General features: G+C 36.9%; 1 long non-coding RNA gene across 1 annotated transcript; it reads left to right on the forward strand.

The window, feature by feature from the left end:
• The first annotated feature begins 4,402 nt into the window (after positions 1-4,402).
• On the forward strand, positions 4,403-8,207 carry LOC146733674 (uncharacterized). Its single transcript, XR_014926741.1, has 2 exons — positions 4,403-4,509; positions 7,754-8,207. It is a non-coding gene; the product is annotated as an uncharacterized LOC146733674 (long non-coding RNA).
• Positions 8,208-11,774: the final 3,567 nt, after the last annotated feature.

Below are 11,774 nucleotides of genomic sequence, written 5' to 3' on the forward strand. Positions count from 1 at the left end.
TGAATGATCAAATTGGACAAGATATCGGGGAACTTAATGATCAATTACTTGTGTCGGGAAAAATAAATTTAAGCGAGATCGATAACGAACTGGGAAGTGCTATCTAGTGAATTGTATTTTTTAAATTGTGCCAGACAATTTAAAACATTGACAATGGTTTTTAAATGAGGAAGGTTACATACGTTCTTCGTAGTTTGTGTTGTTCTGGAGTAATTGAATGATGGTCATGATAGATGCATATGTATACTTTGATCATTACCATTATATTATCAGCGCTGTGCTTGGACCAGCACCTCTGTAGCAAAACTAGGACACAATGCATTTGGGCATGACGGATCGTCTCGATAAATTATTCTCTTGTATTCAACACTCCGGCGCGTAGCATGCACATACAGTGTTGGTTGGGTCAGCGATTGATTTCAATTGCTCTAATATAATAAAACCATCTGTGTCATCAAGCACAATTCCATGTCCACTATGACCTTAAAAAGTACGTCCATAGTATTAACTATGTTCCCTATTAGGAAAACAAGCCGAAAGGCATACTTGTGATAGTTCAACCCAACCTCCTGAATTGATTTCTGTTTGTGAAAATTTAATGAAAATCTGCCGAAGGGGAAAAATAATACCAGAAAACGTGATTGCTCTCCTGGGTAAGTACCATCAATATGGGTTTGTAATTTGGATGGAGTACGGTTCGATTTTTTTTTTTAAAAAGCACGAAATGTATTTTAGATTCATGCATAATGCTGGTGTTCTATATATTGTTTGGAATTCGCGACTGTTTCATTTTTAACAATCTCCAACGCTCGGCCCGCAGATAAAAATATATATTTAAACATTAAGAATGTATTTCTCCTAATATTATCATTATTGTTCATTTCCCTAATACCTTGTCCATATAAAACAAGGGTTGAAAGCGTAACTTTGATGTACGGCCAACTATGGTTAAAACTACTAAATTGTTAAGGCGTATTATTATACAACTGTCACCGTAATGCCACAAGTTACAGCATGTCGTAATTTTGCGGTGTTTTACGGTGTATTTTCATCCTACCATGTTAGGAAATGCGAATTCCAAATATGGAATGATTATGCGCGTAAGCGTTCTCTAATAATAAAAACAAACATGGCTGCCACCAGAGTTTGACCGGATTCAACACAAAGAAGTTCGCTGATTCTGTTCTAAATATTTTGGATTTCGGCATTCCCATGGTAAACCCTTGGGCAGAAAAGATGTATAATATGCGCGTTGGTCGAGACTTCCGCTGTACTGTCTGAGTGCATACTTTGAGGTATCCTCGTAATAACCTCATAATACACCGAAGAGCAAGCCAGCAATATTTATAGCCGTATTGTATGGTGGTGAGAGAATAATTTAGGACAATATAAATAACGTTATTATTACATATATAACAAAAACAATGTATATATTTTCAGGAAAGTCGGTGTAGTTTGTACGTGATCTGAACCCGTGATGAGTGTTCAACATGATACTGTCTCAAGACATGTTCTATATTGATTTGGAAATATTCCTCCATGAGTTACGGTGGTATTATCACACATGTGTAGCGGGAATAGGGTCTAGATACTTTAATGGGTTCCGATTTGTGAATGGTATCATATTCGAAACGAAGCTGAACCCCTGTAAAAACGAACATTTCAATAATGCTCATTGTATTCATAGAAGCCCGGAAAAGAATAATGTCAGTCATTTGAATTGTTTTAGATACCCGATGAACAATATAACCTAAAACCAATCCCCAGTTAAATATATTGGGGTAAAATTATGATTTCATACTGAAAACTCGAATGTCAACAGTTGTCCAATAAAATTTGGAAGTCATCCCTCCCCTTCCATTTAACCTAGCCAATCAGAGGTTGTATATCATAAATAGTTTATTTGGGTGCATTTTGGTATGTCAATGTTCAATTGTTGTATCCAAATTGTACAAACAAAGATGTCTCAATATGTTCATGATCTTATTTTGAGAAACAAACTGTAAAACTGTACAGAGGTTTTCACGACAATTTCAACATGACGTCACCTTATCAATCCTTTTTTCTATTATACCAAATGTTTTTTTTAACAAAGTATTTCGGGATTGTGCATGATGTCCATAAAATTGTGATCATTATATGTGCCATATTTCATGCACTTTTTTATATTTCCATTTTCAAATCCAAAATGAGTTCTAACCCGAATATATGTTTATAGTGATGAATCCCAAAAGTGATTCATGCTCTTATTTTGATAAGCACATTAAACGAAACAAATGTATTAAATTATTGTTCATCAATAATCGAATCACTATTTTTACTGATCGGAATCAAATGACTTAGTGAATAATTAACAAATTATGATATGCTTTGAGACGTCATTAAAATACAAAGTTATTCATTTCTCTCGTTAGACACTCAACATTTTAATGAATATATGCGTATTCTGTTGCAAAAAACAAACAAAAACATTTGATATAGAATCACATAATACCCACTAAGATAATAAGTTTCTATAATCCAGTACACGTTGGCGTGCCGCATGCTTGCTAATCTTATAAATAAACGTATTCCATAGTGTCTACTAATAAGCTTACAGTAAGCACATCTCAACTGGTGACGTGCGTGGCTTGCCACTATCCCGGTCATTGGCTTTTGCTAGTTTGTAACGTGACTTAAAGTGTTTGTGATCCACGGGGTGAAACGCGACAACTAGTTACGTACTCATTGTCGTGTATGGATAATATAAGCAAACAACTTTTTAAAATATCTATTAGCATACTATATGAAAAAAATCATTTAAATAATCATTTACGAACATGAAAAATATATGAAAAAGTATTTTAATAATCAGTGGTAATTTATGCAACAACTGTTTTAAATAACCAATAACGAATTCAATAATAAATTAGCAAGTTGAGAATGTTAACTCTTGTCTCTATTATATCCACTAAATTATAATATTTCCAAATAAGTTCTCCAAGTAAATTTCTCTTCTCCCAATTTTATCCACAACAAAACGCGGCAACCACGATGCTGTAGAAAATACTAACAACGCCGAATCTCGGACTTTCACCAGACTCTCTACAAAGCCAATAAACGTTAATTATTCACATACACATTCAAGCAAAATTCCATGAATTAATTACGCATTTTGTGTTTAGTATCTTTTTAGCACCTTTTAATATTGTGCTGTTTTTGAATTTAACATTGAATACGACGATTTGAAATCACGCTTGACAATGAGAATTATTTAATTATAGCAATTATTAGAAATTAGTTGTAAGATTCTTTTACTGGCGAACAGCTCAGTTCGAGTAGCAAGATGACATGCACCGCACTCGTTCTCATCGGCTTTCAACAAACAAATGATAACCCATAGAGTAATACTATACACTTGTTCGAAAATAATACGTTCACTCTCTCGACAAACACGATCTTTGATGAAATGTTGTCATTGTTTCAATGTTTTCATTCATTATCTTTGAAACTAAAAGTATACACTGTGATTGTTTTATTGAACGTAACAGCCATCACTTTAGACCATTCATTTTGCTCGGTGTACGTTTAGCAACAACGGGCGCATGCGCAAAAGTGAAAAAAAATTACAAAACTTAAGATAAATAACATCAGATAATCTCTGGCTGCTAGACTACAATGTACGCCATAGTGCAGCTCTAGATTTGTGCCTCGTATATGACTACATAATACTGTCAACCAATCAGTTTTCTCGTTTCATAAATACAAAAGTACATATAAGCGTTGAAGGACATTCACGTAAGCAAACGAGACTAACCGATAATGGACAAATATAGCGTCAATAACGTGGCGCTACAGCTGACGCTGTGGTGGTGACAAATGAATGAGGATTGCAAAACAATGTATTTTATTAAATAAAAAGCATCTGATGTTGACGGCTGAATTGAAACACGCGACATGAAGTGAATAGAATGTACTCACTCTGTTGCCGGCTAACACGTCAGCAAGGGTATATTTTTATCACAATAACAAATCGTGAATTATTTTTGGGGGTTTAATTTCAGAAATTAATAGCAAGGCAGTTTATTAATTGTGCGCGGGGAAAACGGTGTCACGATTCTAGACTGTGTTGTTTTCTTCAAAGGCGAACCGCCAAGAAAATGATTTAGCTCAATAATATTGATTAAGTTGTTGTTTTTTAAAGTTACTGGTTTATGCACCGATATACTGTTCTGACATTGATAAAAGTGCATGCGACCTACGATAAGTTCACGTGTTGGTGTATGTATGAGCGGTAGGTTCGGTTCTGGGTTCTGAGTCTAGTAACAGTCAGGGTCGTGACCTATTTTTATCAGTTTTATGCGATTATCGACCACATCTCGTCCCACATTGAAATGTATATAAACGTTCCTTTCAGTGTCCACACCGGGCTGTCTACGTAAGGACTGGGGCATGACAGTAAGCCATACCGATATTTTAAGTTTCCTCACTACTCACTTAGAAAGGGTATCAATGCGTGGAATCATACAGGTACCTTTTTGAGTTCATTTGATTACATTTTAAACACTGTTATTGAATATGTTACCAGAATATTAATGAAAACCTTTCAGTATTGCAGTGATGGACTATTACATTAAACATAGACAGCTGTGCTAGCGTTTACTCGTATTACCTTTAGCAAATGTAATCGAATCTGCTTAATTTTTAGAACTGTCAACAACTGTGACGATACTGCGTACAGTTGGATTGAACAACTTTAAAAACAAACCTCTATCTAATTTGTTCAATGTTGAGTATTTACATTGTCATATATACTGGCTAACGTGTAAATATCCAGACAGTATCACTTATAATCGTAAATAAACCCGGTAAATACTATAACTATAACGTGTAAAATTTGAACTTACACTCGAGAACAACGAGAAAAGACATTATTAATTGTTAAGGTATATCATAGGATTATTGATTATCGCTGTAAACTCAGGATAATGTCGACACGCGAACATATCTCTGCCAGTAAATGATTAACATAAAATGTTTATCTATTCGTTTGTATCCCAGGTTTAAACCACGTGTTCCTATTTAACAATTGAAATACCCTTGATTAACGCAGTATGTTCATTTCCGAAACTGTTTCAGTTTCCTCTGATAATGTATTTAAACTGAATAGAAATTCAATTTAGTGTAAGTACATACATAGACAGTCCCACGAAATCAAATTGCAAAAAAATGGCATTCGTGTCCAATTGCATTAATCACGTACGTAATCCCTGCATCGCGTTTATTGTATCGCGATCGATGACACCGTGGTAAACTAAATTGTTTTGTCAGTCGGTGTGTTCCTGCGAAATAATTGAAAACCAATATATACAGAACTTGTCGCCATTGCAAACAACATGTCGCTCTTAGTATGTATGTCGCCTCCGCTGCCAATGCAATGTATTTTCGATTAAATTTTAGAAATCTGCAATAGGAGTAACAATTTGTTTATATGAAAGCATTTAAAAAAACTGTTAATCGATACAGCTAGGAAAGTAACATCAGTTGCACATAATTTCACTAAACTACAGCATAGAGATTGGTGAAAGTGAATGTACGAAATATAATGCACAACGATGCGTTATTAAGAGGAATGTCTATTGAAGTTGTTGGCATAGCAACAACGTGTAACTCTACGTGGTGCGCGCAAATTCTCTCAGGTATGCCCTAATACAAATACAAATTTTAATATCAGTGTGATCATTGTGGCAGAGTAGTTTGTTGTTGATGCTGTGCTTGTGTCAATAGATCTGAAATGGCACTGGAAATATCCGGTGCATTACGCTGAAAACAAAGTCAATATTGCTATTTCATTCAAGCAAGTGTATGTTATAAAGTAAATGATACGGAGCATGGGTTCTTTTAGAAAGTTGTCACCATTAATTTCAATACTAGGATAATCTGCCTCGAATGTAAACGCAGGTTGGGTAAGTGACATTAAGTCGTGACTGACGAGAGACTGTTTGTGGTTGTAAATCATTTTTAAAATAGCTGCTTTGTAAATAGATCGAAGTGAAATTATATTTGTCATTTTTCACTTATTTGTTGTTGGTTAAATTTTAACAAAGCTTAAGTTTTGCATTACGTAATACTGTTTGCCTTTGGGTGCTCTAGACATACCATGCCACAGACTCAATGGGGAGGCAACGATAATGGAACAACTATTCATTGCGTAATGAATGTGACATCGGGTGATCGCTGGGTAATGCCCGCATGTGTTCAACCGCGTAATATGTATGTACGATTACATTGAAATTCAAAATTGCGAACGCAACACTGAGTAGACGGTTTCTATGGTTTCTAAGAACAGGTTCTTGTTATAAACATGTTCATGTTTTGTAAGACGTCAATCATCCGAACATGGCAGTCTTTGGCAAATGGATACGACCCGCAGCATGTGTGTCGGTAATAACGACGGAATGGGTTCGTTAATGAATCGTTTGTACTCGCGGGTATGCTTCGAAGAACCGGACGAATGTTCAATCCTTGTCGTCAGTTGCCGCAGAGTTTACTGCCGGCATAACTCGCTACAAATCCATATATGAAGATTTGACACTCGAAATTTAAAGAAACTTTCTAATTGAGGCGAATATTCTTTTCGTTATAAATACAGAGGATCGACATATATGGATATACATAATATTTGTTACGGAAAAAATGTTGCCAGAATGATACGATGTATTACTCTGAATATTGTACTCAACTTATTTGTCTCGCATTGCTTTATTTTCGTAGTGAAAGTCAAGGTTGTTCATACGAAACGTTAACAGGGAGTTGTCATTTTCTGAGATCACACTATGGGATCACGTGTCACTATAGGGTCGCCATCGTCAATTGTGACATATTTCTGTGAGGGGGTAAAAGCTAGTTTTGTCGGATAGAATGGGTTTTCGCGTCTAAAGTGAATTTTGTTTTTGTTGCCTCGGATAAAGGGATTGTATCTCAAAAAGTTCTGTTTGTTTATTTACCTATACTAATATACCTACATGTGTATTTCTCATCTTACTATTATATTCAGTTTTATCCCTGGCAGCCCCGGTAGACGTCACCACACATATATATGAAGATACTCTGTTCAGCCTCGATTATTGTACATTATATCCCCATAAATAACGTTTAAAAGAACAACGACAAAAATAACTTGCCGTCCACCCCCAACAGAATAAACTTTCCACCTTTATTGGAACAGCGCATCAAATCCACAGACAGACATGCAACAGTTGATACATTTATTGATTTCACTGTACACGGCTAAATAGCACTGGTTCGCGTCGGTTATTTCTAGTATATTGCAGTGGTGCTTACTGGATACTGGTAAATATTTGTTCCAGATTAGTGGCTATAGTTGACGCAAACAAACCCCTCCCCAACAAATTAGATAAGTACGATGCGACACAGGAGTTCAAGGGTTAAATTCACATAACGTTATAGATGAACATTTCCAAACACACGGCTTGGGTCACCCAATTAAAAAAATGAACTTGACTGCAAAAGTATCCCCATGTAGTTCAAATAAACCCGTTCAAATAAATACCTTCCTAATTAAGATGTATTTGACAGTGGCATGCAATCTAATTGTAAACATTGTATTTATTAAGCACCTTATTATCTTTATTAGATTTATCTTTCAAAAATACACCCCTCGGATAAATGTCACCCTAACCGTAATCTGAGTGAATAGTAGATGAATAATTAAATGTGTATATAATCAAATTTAATTTTCATTAAATTCCAGACATCGGGCATGTTGTTATCGCCATGGATTTATAGATGCAGATATCTACTTCCATGGTATCACCAACGTACTTTGTGTGTCGGCACTTTGAACGGATTTTCAAGCCGTGGCTCACTCACGGATTCACATTTATTGAGCTGTGTATTTTATCACACATTGTGCGCCATTGATCGACTACACCACGAACCAATCGACAATCTATAACCATTTTTGTGTGTGCATCTAACCTAATTGGTTTATTTTAACAACCAACGGATGAGAGCAATTCGGTTTATATGTATAAGATACATCGCGTATAAATCCAGGAAGCAACCGACGAGAAGAAAATGACGTCTAATGGCATTTCCGGCTGGCACGGCCATGGGCCCCGTGGGTAGAAGCTAAAATATGTCCTTGGGCGCTTTGTCGCTTTCTTCGCAAAATTGGGTTATTAAATAAAAACGAGTTAACGACACAGGCGTATATGCCTGATAGGCGTATATATCGCGGGTGTGTGTGGGTTTGGTGGGAATGTGTGCGGCGTGTATGTGTTTAAGAGATGGGCGGGATTGATGGGTTTTGCGGGTGCGATTCAATGCATATATACTGGAGGAGAGTGTGATTTGAGGAGCTCGTGTAGGTGTATAATGGGCGAATGGGATTGATGAAGGTTGGTGGGTTTGTAAGAGGTATGTGGGTTTGCTGAGTTAGTCGTTAGTATATGTCAATGGGAAGTAATACACATAGTCTGGCCAATCGGGCTCCCATAGAAAGTGTGTCAGAAAGTAGATCTACAATTGCAAGATGCAACTCACATACATCATATATAACAACACTCAACTATATTGCCAGGTTCTCTGGAATATCTCAATACTCGACAAAATTGCGAGTGGTCAAATGTTAAAAAGATAGGCTATTAGTATATTACGTGGAATGAGTATGTCATGAATTAGTTTACGCGTATCAGTTGACCGACTTAATTAGTTGATTATTAGCGAATTGCTGTGTTATGTCTGTCATCGTTTAGGCCTATTTGAAGTTTTGGACGGAACTTGGCTCAGTGATTTGGAACTAATTACGAGATAACCGTCGCTATTTTGACTACTCATTCTGACAGTTGGTATTCGTAGTTATTAATGTAGTGAACGATTAATCAAAAGATATGACGTATTCAGTGCTTAGTGTGATTGGCTTTATGATTGAAGGTTACGCCCTGGAGTCTTTTTACTGTTTTGTAATTGGTTAGAGTTTTGAAAATGAATAAAGAGAGTTTGAGTTGGTCTTGGGGAGTACAGCAGAACAGACGCAGTCCTGGAGAGACTTGGGGCGAGCCTTGACGCAGTCTAAAAGAGTCTTGGGTCAGCCTTGCGATAGTCTTGGGGATTTTTCCCCAGGGCGCTGTGTCTGATAGAGTGCTCGATTGACCGACTAAGACGAGAGCTGAAACGTATTTCGTTGTGTGCGTCTTATTTGACTGTAAAGTATAAGTGACTTTCCCGATCCCGCACCTCAAGGGGACGAGATATAGAGACGAGACGAGATTTCCCCCTGACACGTGTGGAGAACCCCGTGGATAAGATTTTTCCCCTGATAAGTATATATAACGGAACGCTGAACATGACAAAATATGTCCATAAAGTTTCGGGTGAAATGGTCATAACACAAGCATATGCTTAGTTTCAGGTAACATGAAAGAACACGTGATAATACATATACAGATGGGATTTTGTAATCGAAATGAAAAAAATGCGACAAATGCTGTAAAGGTCAAGTACATAATATGACTATTGTGTGGAACGATGTATGTATAAGCGTATATTATAAGCCTTTACCACAAATGAATTACTTGATGAAATTAAGTTTCTTGAACAGCGTTATTAAATGTAAATCCAATATGGGGTTACATTATCCATATTTGGACTGTGCCAGTGACGCAATGCGCAGTAGTCATGTTTGCGCACATCCAAAAAAAGTCACGTGCTTCTCAACATGCAATCCTTGGTAATCTGAGTGATGTGTCCTGCCCGTAACCCTGGCAGTACACACTGCAACGCACGAGTCGTCGACGCTAATTAACGGCGGCCTCAGACAAGAAAAATTGAATAACACATACCTGTGAACCTATCGACCGAGGATGTCGATAACGCGAAAATCAGAATAAATCCCATAATATGTTGATTTGGATCTGTCATGATGAACATTCTGCTCGCTCGCGTCAGTTGTAAAAAAACATATGACAATCACACGTAATCGCTGTGCCGATTCAAACGCAATTTTCGCGAGAAAAATAAAACGTTGACCTCTGAGGCGAAAAATGGAAAACTGAAAATTGGTGCGACAAAAAATGTTTCCGCTTTCACCCGACTGTCAATACCAATCACACAGTATTTCAAAAATTAATATAGCTCCAAGAAACGTGGAATAATAATAATAATTATAATACTTATATCTGATATTCCCATAAAGTTTGAAATCATACAGTTCCGAAGTTTGACGTAAACATATCCACCCGGTTTACCAATGCAGTTGTATTCACAGAGTAACGGGTATTGGGTAATTCCTCGGCCATCGGCGATACCCAGTTGAAGTCTTTGCTCAGAATCTGAATCACGAATATTTCCTCTCAGCGCTGAACTTCAATTTGATTAACTTAGAAACACCGCGTGGTGCGTGCGTACAATCGTCGACATTGAACGATGAAACCCATAATAACAGTGTCACAGGCGGTGCCGTGCAAACCACAGGGGAGCATCGTGTGCGCATTCCAGAATGAGTATTATACCTTTCCTTATAACAGATTGAAGCTATTTTCCACGTGCTTTTAGAGATTCATTTCAGTATGTAAATGTTGTTCCCCTTAATAGAATTGTTTCCAAGTTATCGGGTTATGAGAACGATATACACTATGCACATCTGCTGCGAGTAGTGTTGTAAATGTGACGGTTTTTCTCCGTATACACAAATGTATACGCTTCACAGTCGGGTGACACCATTGTATACGCGGGGGTGTTTCCGAATTCTTTTGTATGCGCAGTCTGGTCATTCAAATAACCGAATGACGACTCATGGTTACTGAATATTTGTATACACGTGAAATTGATTCGTTTTTAATGGATTTTATCAAAAGCGAAACAGAAAAAAGGGGAGTAATATTATTGTCACGAATCCCGGCTGCGGATATTTTGCGTGATGGGTTTCCACGGCAACCGGGCAGAAGAAGTTAAAATAGATATTCAAATTTTACGTATCTTATATTAAGTATGTTTAATACAGTTGCAGATGACACTGGGAGCGCTGCATTGACACAAAGACGGTTTAACAAACAGACTCGATGTCCTTTCACGTCGTTTTCCACATTTTTGAAGACATTGCATCACGATAATATTCGCCCTTGTTGGTGAAGTAATCATAGCGTGAGAACATAGTCTATTGCAAAACTCGATGTAATTACAGTTTTCGGGTGCATCACAGCGGATGAACAATCAGGAGATCGACTTCATATCAAACCCGGGGTTGCATTAATTACACTAAATATAATATCAAAAACAAACATAGCAACAAACATGGTACAACCATAAATATAAAAAATATCCTGATATCAAATCAGTATGACTTATATTAATAATTTTGTGAGTGGAGAGAGTTCAACGTCGGGTGTTATTACTTCACGCTATGACAATTTAATGGCAGCAGATTCACTCACTTTCCCTATAACAATCGTTTAACTGTAATGTTTCCTGACATTACAGATATATAAAACACTTTTTAGTCCTGGTTGCTCAGCTAAGTATGCCAAGATGTTGTTTGTGTATGTGTTCAATGACCCCGTGCGATTCGTGCGAAATTCAGTAGCCGGTCATATGCATGCGACAATCGCATTTTTATCTTGCAGAAATTTGTTCATATCAATTTACATAATTTGCATATTTAGAATATGTCCCTCGATAACAGATAATTAGGCCAATACATTTATTATATTGGAAGGACGCCCTCACATCAGGGCAATAATTTCCTGTACCACGTCTGGCCAATTGCAAGCGCG

Source organism: Saccoglossus kowalevskii, chromosome 16, assembly GCF_978046115.1.
Source record: "Saccoglossus kowalevskii chromosome 16, keSacKowa6.1, whole genome shotgun sequence".
NCBI lineage: Eukaryota > Metazoa > Hemichordata > Enteropneusta > Harrimaniidae > Saccoglossus > Saccoglossus kowalevskii.